This window comes from Chinchilla lanigera, unplaced genomic scaffold (genome assembly GCF_000276665.1).
Source record: "Chinchilla lanigera isolate Chin_1 unplaced genomic scaffold, ChiLan1.0 scaffold00001, whole genome shotgun sequence".
Classification (NCBI taxonomy): domain Eukaryota; kingdom Metazoa; phylum Chordata; class Mammalia; order Rodentia; family Chinchillidae; genus Chinchilla; species Chinchilla lanigera.
The window spans coordinates 63,073,785-63,085,502 of NW_004955402.1; the positions used below are offsets into that span (position 1 = coordinate 63,073,785).

Consider the following 11,718-nt stretch of genomic DNA (forward strand, 5'->3'; position numbering starts at 1 on the left):
GCAGCGCGTGGGGGGGCGCGAGACGCACCGCGGGCAGGGGGTCCGTGACCGGGCCGGGACTGTGACCCGCGGCCCCGCGTGTTCGGCGTCCCAGGCGGCTCTGCGCGGACCCGCGGAGAGGAGGGGCAGAGCAAAGAGCGGCGAGCGGCGAGCAGGGTAACCCGGCCGCGCGCGGACTCCTTACCGAAGCGCCGCCTGCCCCGCCCGCCTCCCTCAGGGCCGGAGCCCCGCCCGGTGACGTCACAACGGCGGCCCCGCCCGCTTGGGCCCCGAGGCGGCGCCGCTGGGTCTTAGCGCTGGGTCTTAGCACGCCTCGCGAAGGCGGGTGCGACGCCCCACCCAGCGCAGGGCGGGAGGAAAGGCGGTGACGCTGGGCCCTGCGCGCTCGGCCAGGGCTGGGAAATACCTCCTGGCCGCCTCCCTTCGGGCCAGGTGCCCCGTAGGTCCGTCAGCAGGCGCCCGGGCACGCGAGAGGCCGTGCAGACGCGGCTAGTGGCCACAAAAGCAAGGACTTAGACCCGGGATGGCTGGAGGGTACCCTGTCGCTGCAGCCAGCGCGGATCCTGGGACGCTACCCTCGCGGTGACCCAGCAGGCTCCCGAGCCCTGGGAGCGGAGAGACTCATCTCTAGGAAGCACACACCCACTCGCGCGCGTCTCCGTAACCAGAGCCAGTGACTTAGCACAGCTGCCCGCTGACCGTCATCGAGGTCGGCGCTTGGCAGACATATTGACTGACCACAGCTGGACTACACCTGGACTGGCATCGGCACTCCACAATTTGATGAGGCTGTTCTCCACCCGTCAGTTATGTGAGGTCAGTGATAGGGTGCACGTTTGCAGAGCAGAGGAATTACTGATAGTATCAGCTGACCTTGTGGACTCTGGCTGCTTGGGACTGCTGCAGTCAGAGGAGCCAGCAGCACAGAGGACAGCTACAAGCCCTCCCAAAGCCTCACCAACACCATCTCTGACTCTGGAGCAAGTGCCTTGAGGTAGGATCAACTATGTGCCCCAGAACCCACTTGCATCAGAGCTCTATCTAGACTGTGAATGGGACCTTATTTGGAAACAGGGTCTTGCAGATGTAATTACTGAAGTTAAAATGAAGTGATTGATTCGTGGTCCAATGCTAGGGTTATGGGTGTGAGTGCTACACCCGCCCTGGGGGTGGTAGCCTGCATGCAATATAAGGGAGGGAAAGAGGCTTGCTCTCTCTCCTCCCTTTTTGCCCTTGCTGCTTTTGCTGTTTTCCACCTCCATGAACTATAGCCCCCCGCCATGTGCCACCCAGTTGTGGAGCCAGCCATGTATGGAGTGAAACCTCCACAAACTGTGAGCTAAATAAACCTTTCCTTCCTTAATTCTGGGTGTCAGGTATTTTGTCTCAGCAATGAGAGAAATGTAACCAAGAGACTACCTAACTACAGCAGCCCAGAAAATTCCCTTAATCCTCTAATATCTATTCCTTGCCCCGTGGAGAGCAGCACCTCCCCTGGAGTTTCATCCTTGAGTTCTGACAAGCACCTCCAGGATAAAGTTTACAGGTAGCCAGCAGCAGCACCTGACTTGGTATGGAATGTGGGTCTTCAGGCCTGATGCCAGCCCTCCAGATTGGGGAACTGAGTTTGACTAGCATCACAGGTAATTCTGCAGTCCACACAAATTTGAGAAGCTCAGTCTCAAGAAACATTAGGGTTCTGTCTTACCCTATGAGTGGGGGAAATTTATGGCAGACAGGATATGAGTGATCATAAATGGGCAGAGATCAGGGAAGTCTGCAGCTTTCCTGATAAAGCAGTAAGTGCACTGCTTCCCGGTATATGCAGATTACATGCCCAAAAACCAGGTATTTATTTAATCAACAGCCAGACTTGTTACTGTGGAGTGGATAGGTGGTACATTCTGACACCTGCCAGCTAGAGGAAGGTTTGATCCCTGGAATCTCAAGCTGGCTGGGGGCCTGTGTTCTCAAAGTATGCGTGAATATCTTGGGGAATCACAAAATAGTTTGGGAAACACAGCTCCATGCAGACTATATATTTATAATTTTACCAAAGTGGGACATAATAGGCATGTATCCTGGACATCTTCCTATGTCGGTAATCTTGCTGGGTATGACAATCCCTTTTTACATGCAGTGGCTATGTAGGTTTTAGTTGTGAGGATGTTCTAGCACCTAAATGATCACCCCATGTTGGTGTACATTTAATTTACTTCTTACTTTTTTATCGTAAAGGGTACATACATAGAATAATAAGCAATGTACTCATACCACTCCTCTGATCCTTCTTAGGCAATAGCTCTCTGGTGTGAAATTGTGGGTGAGCACATGGGCAGAATGACAAACTGATCACAAAAGCCACACGCTTACCCTCTGTCCCTGATGCTTAGCTTGTCGAGTGCAGCCTCTCAGAGGCATGGCCAGTTTGAAGTGGCCCACAGTCTTGCCACTCAGACCCACCTGTGGGCAGTGAGCTGCTACTGATCTGAGATGCCACAAGGTAATGTAAAATTGTAAATAAAAATTATAGTTTATTTAATTTGCTTTAATATGTTATTTTAAATTTTATTATTAAATTTCATTGTAAAATTATAAACAAAACCCTAAAATTACACATACAGTGTACATTCATTGTACATACAGTTTATCATTCAATATAGTCTTGGATTTTTATATAGTTCATATATATATATTTGTTTATATATTTGTTTTGTCTCTTTTTGCAGTACCAGGTATTGAACTTGAGGCCATTGCACTGAGCTACCTTCCCAGACCTTTTCATTTTTTTATTTTGAAACAAGGTGTCATTAAATGGCTAAATTGTCCAGACGGGGCTTGATTCTCCTACCTTACCCTCCCAGTGTGTTGTGATTATGGATGACACCCAGTTTACTACCACTTTTATTATCTTTTAAAGAAATTACAGCCTTAACTCTGGGACCAAACATTTTACATAGTTACATTTTATATTTTCCTAATTTTACCTTACATTGTATCATCTTAGACCAAGAGCTCGCTGCTCCCTCCAGACCTGAGTGAGCCACCAGACTACTGGCACATTTTAAAATGTCCTGCCCAATTTATATAAGTTACACTTTACTTCTTATATGTATTCAAGAGTGGTATATGGTTCAATTTAAATATATTTGTTTCACACCCTAAACAAATTGCAATAGTACACAAAACTTTCTAAGGTTGAAAAATTGAAATCTTGGTCCTTTCCACTTGTGAAATTTAAATTAGTCCCCATTTTTTGCTCTCCCAAATCCTCTTTCATTCCAAAGCTTTAATGACTGCACATCAAAGCCTGGGGGCTTTAATACTAGGATCACCAAATGCCTGTCCTCCAAATGTTGAAAGTGTGGTGGGAGAAGCCCTCCTAGGAGGCCTAATGTTCAGCCAGATTTAAAGCCACTGTCTTTAATTCATACAATACCCAGTCCATCATTCAGGACTCCTCCTTCCTGGAAAAGACTGTACACCAAAACTGGGACTAAGATTGCACAAAGTATAGACATGAACATATTGTGACTATTTTAAAATGCGAAAAAGAAGCAAAAAGATGTGGGCTCAAATTTATATACCCAGATATTTACCAGCCCCAACATTTTCTTTAACAGATTTTTTTCAATGAGAAGTTTCAAAAATTTCCCCAATTTTGTGTTGCTGGAAAGAGCAGCGCAAAAAACTCCCTATTGGGGCTGGGGATATAGCTCAGTGGCATAAGCGCCTGCCCGGCAAGCGCAAGGTCCTGAGTTTGATTCCCGGTACCAGAAAAAATAAAAAACTCCCTATACCCAGCCTTTCTCCTCTACTGATCTCCTCAATTGCAAACACCACATCCATCATATTCAGAGACGCCTCAAGCTCTGACCCATCTCCTGGCCTCAATCTTTCAGACCCATCTCCCTACTTGGGATGACTGCCAGCACTTCCTTCTGACCCTCTTCAATACTGAAGAATGCCTGAGAAATACTCTCAGAGAGTCAAATTTATGAGAATGGTCTACAACAGGAGGGGCCAAAAATCCCATGCCTGGATGGAAACTGGGAAAGAGGAAATATATGAATGTGTATGTATGCAAAATAAAGTGCATGAGTCTAAGGTCATCTGGACTCAGCTGAGAAATGGAGGAAAAAGTGGTCTAATCAGTCTAAAAACAAAAGTAATTGAAAATTTATTTGCTGTAATGGACAAAGATATAAAAGAGCTGCTTAGGGCTGGGGATTTAGCTCACCCGCACAGCACCTGCCTGGCAAGTGCAGGGTCATGAGTTAGATTCCTATACTGGAAGAAAAAACAAAACAAAACAAAAAGAACTGCTTAACTTCAGTGCACCAGGATATACAGGTGGGATGGAACAGGCAGGCTAATAAAAAAAGGAAAAACAGAACACCTGAGGATCCAGCTGGCCCAATGGCTAGGCTGTAACAGAGATAGAAGGCCAAAAGACTTGGGCTCAGCTGTGCTGAGATTGGAGGAGGAAAACAGGGATTGCCTCTTCATTTCAAAGTGAGCAAGGAAACAAGACAGAGCCTAAACTCTCCTCCCAGCTTCAGGAGCCCCAAGGCCAGCCCTTGCTTGACATCAACAGCCTGGCACTTCCTGCAGGCATCTAAAAGCTGGAGCAACTCCAACCTGCAGTGAACGGCTAAAGTCCTGTTGAGCCTAAGGAAGTTTTACAGGAGAAATCAAATTAGAAATTTTAACTAATTGGTAAATACATTTTTGGTTTTCAGTTTGAGCTGATGTACATAAAACATTTCTTGTATTACAAAGTTTTGAATTTATGGGGTTAACTTGCTATTTTCTCTACTTTGTTTTCTTTTTTTTTGTATTTTTGAGACAAGGTCTCGCTATGCAGTTCAGGCTGGACTTGAGCTCACTTTGTAGCCCAGGCTGGCCTTGAACTCCAAACAATCCTCCTGACTCAGCCTCCTGAGTGCTGGGATCACAGGCGTGCGCCACCACGCCTAGCTATTTTCTCTACTTTGTTGTTTTAAAATAAGAGCACTGATTCAAGGTTACTCAGAGGTCTGTTGGCAGTCAGTCAAGTTTACTATCTGAGGGAAAAAAGGGACTTTAAAATTCAAGCAGCTACAGTCAGGTTTGTTGTAAAAGACTACAGTAAATGGGAGAAAGAATATTAAGAAGGCTATAAGTGTAAGAGACATAGTTTTGGTATGAAAGGATTCTGTATGGTGAAAGTCTTGTCCTGATAAAGAGAGAAAAAGACAGATAATGACAAGACTAAAAAGCATGTCTGTTGAGAAAAGCTTGTGAAAGTAGTTTATTAAAAAATATATGTATGGTCACTTGTTCACTTGATGGAGTTTTGGTTGTTCCTTCTAGAAACTTCAGTGAGAGAAATGGTCAAATCAACAGGAGATTAGTCAAATAATAGCCTTTAACACTTATGTGATGTATATGCTGTGTGTTACTTTATTCAATACTAAGATGGACATGTAAGTGTGTTAAAAAATAATGACATCATTATTGTCATGCTGAAATACTATGTGTGGCTTTGGTCTCAAGTTTTCTTTGTAAAACTATGTAACTGCTATCTGTTAACATTCTACAGGGATTCAACTATTAGGACAACCATAATTGATAAAAAAAAAAAAGTCTTTTGCTTTACTTTATTTTTCAAAGGGCTTTATGTATAGATAAAATTATAATAATTAAGCCCACAGCTGAAAGAGAGGTAATCAGATAGACTCTGCAGGAAACTTAGGTGTTCAAACAAATTAAAAGAGCCCTGGCCTCAGCTCCAGCTTTAGGAATTCCGGATGTGACTCACTCCTTCAACCTGTTTGATGAAAAACAACATGTTGCCTCAGGGGTCCTAACTCAAACGGTGAGACTCTGAGGGAGACCATTGCCTACTTGTCCAAGAATCGACTCAGTGTGAAAAGGATGGCCCCCCAGTTTGTGGGTGCTCACTGCTACATCTCTCCTGATCAAGGAAACAGACAAATTGACTCTGGGGTAAAACTTGGCTGTTTAGGTGTCGCATGCTGTTCTTGAGCTCCTCAACAGTCAGGGACACCATTGGCTCTCAAACAGCTGCGTCACCTGTAAAAGCCCCACCTCAGACATCAAAGGCTCTAGTTTAATCCCCAGTTCCCACCCCTGCCGTGGGGTTAGATCTTCATGTTTACCATTTCTGGAATGTGTGTTTGTAAACTGGTTGTAAACGCCCTGCCCTTTGTGGACTCCCAAAATGTATTGTTCTTCCCCTAAATGCTCTACCCCTCTCGGATTCTTGGACTTACTGTTCCTAAATCCCCTCATTGTTACAGATGTGACATGTGTTTACCAAACAGGGTGTGGTTTTAGGGTATAAAACCTGCTCTCATCCCTGGATCGGCACTGGTCTGATCCTTCCCTGCATGGAGGCTCTCAGTCAGACCCCGCCCAGTCAGACCCTGGCCAGGAATAAAGGCTCATCCTAAATTCCAATTGGCGGTCCGTGCGTCTTGGTGTTTGTCAGTCGGTACCATTTGGTTCATTTCTGGTTGCGAGTCCAGAACATCACCCAGTACCAAGAACTGCTTGTTGGAAACCCCTGACTAACTTTCCAGCCAGTAAAGGCTCTAAATCCAGCCACCTACCTGCCCACAGAGCTCAGACAACCAGACCATTGTTGGGAGCCACTGGAGCTGGTTATTGGTCAAGCAGTCAAGTTACCTGAGTATTGAAAAAAGGTATCCTGCCAGAAAATTACAGTCGTTAGTGGCTAGGCAACATTACCCCCCCATGATACTAACTTTGTAAGTGTATAAAATAAACGCCTGTACTGTTGAAGTCAGTCCTCCTGCTCATCAGGCAAGAGGTAACTCCACCTGACCCCAGCTCTTGTCTCTTGTCTATTTTTCTCATACCTACCGCTGTTTCTCTCTGGGGTACCAGAGACCAACAAGGTACACTACATACGGCACTTGAATTGGACACCCGGTGAGAGAAAATAAGTGGACAGTGGGTACGCTTCCCAAGAGCGTGCAACAGAGGTGGGGAAGCACATTTGTGAAAGCTAGTATTCGGCACTGGAGTGCACGGTACTGGCACATCATGTATAAAGCGTGGGGATGTATGTTCTGTAGGGCTAGAAGATACACAGCCTTCTAAGGAGCCAAAAAGGGAAAGGGATATTGAAGTGCAAGTAGAGGCTGTAGACTCCAAGGGTATATGTCGATGGAAGTGTTTGTTGCATGTTTAACTCCTATATTCAATTTTCTGGATGTTTGTTTGGAGGAGTTTTGTAACCATAAGGGATTTGACTCAGAACATTATGTTAAAATGTTAAAATCAAGTCCAGAGCCTAAGGGGGACATGGAGGGTGGAGAAAGGGCTCTGCCGATAGAGCCTGAGTCCTCTAGCCTGTTCCAATTTAAGAACGAAAGAGTGGTGGGGGAAAAAAGGGACTTTTCCCCACCAGAGAGGTGTTTTCCTGTGATCTCTATCTCACAACACTCCATGGAATTGACTGAGCCACAGGCGGCTATTCCGGCCTCTGCTGCTCAGAGAAATTTTGCTGCATCACAGGTTGGAACTTCCGCCTCTCAGAGAGTAGAGCCATTTTCTCTGTCTCCCTTGCAATTAGCATTAAAAGAAGCCAGCCGCACAGGGGAGCCCATGGAGAGTTTTCAACATATCCACCCTGTTACTGAAGTTCAAGTCCCTGAAAATCGAGGACAAGTCATACGTTGTTATGAAGCTATACCTTTTAAGACTTTAAAAGAATTAAAGCAAGCAGCTGCTACTTATGGTCCTACTGCTCCCTTTACCTTGAGTTTATTGGAAATTCTAGGACAACATTATGGCTCCAAATGATTGGAAACAAATAGCTAAAGCATGTTTAAGTCCAGGAGACTATCTGACCTGGAAAGGAAACTTCCTTGAGTATTGCACTGACCAGGCCTCTAGGAATGCTATTCACAACATAGCCATTACAAAAGATATGCTAATTGGGGAAGGTGCCTTTGCTACCACAAACAATCAACTGACCTTTGAATTGCCAGGATAGGAACAAACCAAGATAGCTGCCATGAGGGCTTGGAGGGAACTTCCTTCTAAGGGAGAGGCAGCCCTCAGTTTGGCTTCTGTTCATCAGGGTCCCGAGGAGCCTTTGCAAAATTTCATCACGCGCTTATTACAGGCTAGTGAGAGGATTATAAATAATACAGAAGCCAGCAAACTAATAGTTCAGCAGCTAGCCTTTGAAAATGCAAATAAATGGTGTAAAGAAGCTTTAAGAGCCCACAAAAGGTGGGCCACATTGCTGGATATGATTCAGATCTGTGTAGATACTGGCCCCTCATATGTACAGGGGGCTACTTTGGCAGCAGCTATTACTCAGGTTATTCATCCACAGCCTGGAGGAAAGGGTAAAAACAAGGTCATTTGTTTTCCTTGTGGAATTGAGGGACACCTTATCCGGAATAGCCCTGCTACACCTGTAAGGGCAGCACAGCCATTATCTGTGACTAAACCTTGCAGTCCTTGTTCTAAGTGTCAGCGAGGGTATCACTGGAATAATCAGTGTTGATCTAGAACGGCTGGGAAAAGACAGCTCTTTCTGGGAAACCCCCATTGGAGATTCCCACAGCCCCATCAAACAATGGGGACCGCCCAGATGGCTGCAATAGGGGATGAGGTGCTGGGCGAACGCAGGTACCTGGTGTGCGCTCTTTCCTATCTCTTGGCAGGACGCCAAGGGTTCCAGTGGTTGGCAGCTCGGTGGTGGGGAACACCCCCCTGCCTCCTTCTTCTCTGCCAGGCTCCTGTCGCACATGAGCCCAGGCTTTGGGCCTGGCCCCTGCAGGCCCAGCTGCCGTGATATGGGGGTGCAAGTGAACCAGCGATGTGATACATCAGTACAGTGCACACTCGGGCGGCAGAGGCCGCTGCACAGGGTCTGGGACCCAGGAGTCCCAGCTGCCCCCGCGTGCTTCCCGCGCTCCTTAGCTGCATGCTCCACCGTGAGTTCCCACTGCTTCATTGGCCGCCTGAAGATGGCCTCGGAGAGTAGGCAGGGCCCTGTGGCACCAGAGGAGAATGAGGGGGCAGCAAGGAACGCATCCCCACCCTCAAGGGCCTGGCAGGAGTGACAGGAGGCCCCAACTGGTGAGGCAGCCCCACAGCCCGCGCTGCAGAAGCCAGGGCAGCCCCTGGTGGCAGGGAGGGCTAGGGACGGTGGAGATGCAACCCCCACTGTGCAGGAGAAATTGCTGCCTCGTGCCCCGCCAAGCAAGAAGCACTTGCGCTTCCAGCAAAAATATGGCTATTATCACTGTAAGGCCTGCAACATCGGCTGGGAGAGTGCATTCGTTTGGTGTAGCCGGTGTACAAATAAGGTTTATTTTAAACAGTTTTGCAGAATGTGTCAAAAATCTTACAGCCCTTACGGAGTGAAAGATATTACCTGCCAAAGTTGTAAAAAAACTAGATGTTCATACCCAGTAAAATTTCACCCTATGGACCCCAAACACTCTGTTATGGTTGAAACATTGTGTCAACTTGAGGAGTCTAGAGGTTTGGCTAAGTGATTCAGCAGGAAGCCAGGATACATACTTTGTATACATCCTGAGCCTGTGGAAGAGGAGGGCATGGAGGTTATGTGAGAGCTACCCACCCCTTAGGTGGGGGTAGCCTGTTTACAAAGTAAGGCAGGGAAAAAGAAGCTGCTTGCTGCCATTCCTCCGGTTTGCTCTGGCTGTTTGCTGTTCAGCTGCCATTACCCCCTTTGCTCTTGTTGCTTTGCTGTCTTCTGCCTCGGAGCCAGCCAAGTATGGACTGAAACCTCCACAAACTGTAAGCTAAATAAACCTTTCCTTCCTTCATTTTGAGCGTTGGATATTTTGTCTCAGCAAGGAGAGAAAAGTAACCAAGACACACTCCCATGGTCAAGACCTGTGTGAGAGATGCAGGAGCAGGCGCCTGTCCTGTGATGGCACCAGTGCTTGGAATCTGGGCAAGAATAAAGTATCCGGTGGCCAGAACAAAAGCGATGGCCAGCACGCACAGAGGCGGGGCGCATCCCCCGTGGCTACAGAGGCAGTAAGCACAGAGCCGCTTGGGGGTGTGCAGGCAGTGGAGCCCATTTCTGAAAATAAAGCAGGACTGTTGGGGCCCGGCCAGCAACTTGCTGGACCCCAAGGTGATAAAATGGAAGCTGCAGCCAGTTACCGCCAGAGCCTGAAGTGTCAGCGCTGCTCTGCCCAGGGCTGTGACTGGGGGCTGCCGCCTCGTAGGCAGCCATGCCCTCCTGCCTCCCTGCTCACAGCCACTCCCATTCCCCTGCCCACAGCGCCCTTCCCCCAGCTCACCGCTGCTCTGGTCCAGGTGCTGAAGGACACACTGGGGTGCCAAATAGAACGGGGAACAAAGAGGCCAAGGCTCAAGGCAGAGATGGAGGAGGCTGCCCAGGGAGTAGCTGGCAAAAGATTAAAGCTAGGTGGGCCTGGAGAGGGCGGCAAGGACGGGGATGAGGAGCTATGGAGACAGGTAGGAAACCTCGGTCAAGAGACAAAGGAGGAGACAGCTTTGGAGGCTAAGAAGTCGGTATGGAAATGGGCATGAGAAGCCTCAGACAGCCAGGGGACCTGCGGGTGGTGGCTAGCCAGTGCCCAGGCCCCGGGGAGGAAGGCCAGGGCCGCGCTAGCTGGCGCTGCACCCTGTGGCACCGCTCGTGGCAAGGGCGACAGCAGGGCCAGGAGGGTGATGCAGGGGCTGAGCAGAAGCTGGTCGGACCTGGCAGTGACAACAGGGAGCAAGGCCTGAGCCCCTCATTACCTTTGTGACAAGCGTCTCCGAGACAGAGGGGACGCCCACCCTCACCCCACTTCGAGACTTAAAGGGCCTGTTTCCTGAGCTCTGTGGCTTCCGGCAGGACTTCGTGCCCCAGGTGCTGCGCCAGACAATAAAGCAATAAGCTGCTGCTTAGTATCGACACCTGCCAAGGTGTGTCCAGGTGTGAGTGGTTCATTCTAATATAACGGCTCTAGCGAGTAGCTAAGTAGAAGATTCCCTCTTGCATCAACCTGATCCTGCAATTAGAGTCCATCTTATGGATAGATGCACATTTTATGCCTTGAAATTTTTAGAGGTGATTAATTTAGCTAGCCAAACTAAGTTAAATGAGCTTTTTCAAGTACAACCCAACAGTCTTTGCATGCCTACTCCTAGACATTACACTGATTCTTTTAAAGGGAATCGAAGTGCTTTGGGTCTTCTGACACCTATTGTGTTCAAAGATAAAATTAATTACTTAAAGGAAAAACATTGCTAAGGGCTCCTAGACACAAGTGTAGATGGCCTCCGGGTGTGGCAGCTGCGAGCCCATAGGGTGTGATTGGTATTCCCTGACTTAGTGGAGGTGCTGAATTGCTGACCTGGAGGGAGGCAAAAAGGCCATTTTCTCAGGAATAGTTTCACAAGGAATAAAGCCTCATAGAAAATAGAGCAAGTTTTAAAGGATAAAAAGGTCTTTTACATTTTTCCCTTAAGGTGATAAATTTAAAAAGCTGTTTCCCTCTCCAAGATAAAAAGTTTGCCTTTAGTTTAAAACAAATCATATTTTCTAAGGTTTACAATAAGGGAGATAATTTTAAAAGATTATTTTTAAAACCCCATAATTTCCACAAATAAAACTTTGTCCCTTGTCTCAAAAAATATATATTTCAGTGATTGATTTGGTCTTTTTTTTTTTTTTTT

The 11,718-nt window shown here is 47.3% G+C and overlaps 1 protein-coding gene and 1 long non-coding RNA gene across 4 annotated transcripts in view; one reads left to right on the forward strand and one right to left on the reverse strand.

Annotated features, from left to right (window-relative positions):
• The window catches only part of Pqlc1 (PQ loop repeat containing 1), a 38,050-nt gene extending 37,853 nt beyond the window's left edge, over positions 1-197 (reverse strand). For 2 of the 3 annotated variants that reach the window (XM_005373119.2, XM_005373118.2), the window contains exon 1: positions 29-196. The gene's annotated coding sequence lies outside the window, so the exon portion shown is untranslated. Of the gene's footprint in view, positions 1-28 lie in introns of all 3 variants that reach the window. The other variant, XM_005373120.2, reaches the window with a different exon arrangement.
• A 65-nt stretch (positions 198-262) lies between these two features.
• Positions 263-4,131, forward strand: LOC102026588. Its single transcript, XR_259125.2, has 3 exons — positions 263-994; positions 2,296-2,503; positions 3,903-4,131. It is a non-coding gene; the product is annotated as an uncharacterized LOC102026588 (long non-coding RNA).
• Positions 4,132-11,718: the final 7,587 nt, after the last annotated feature.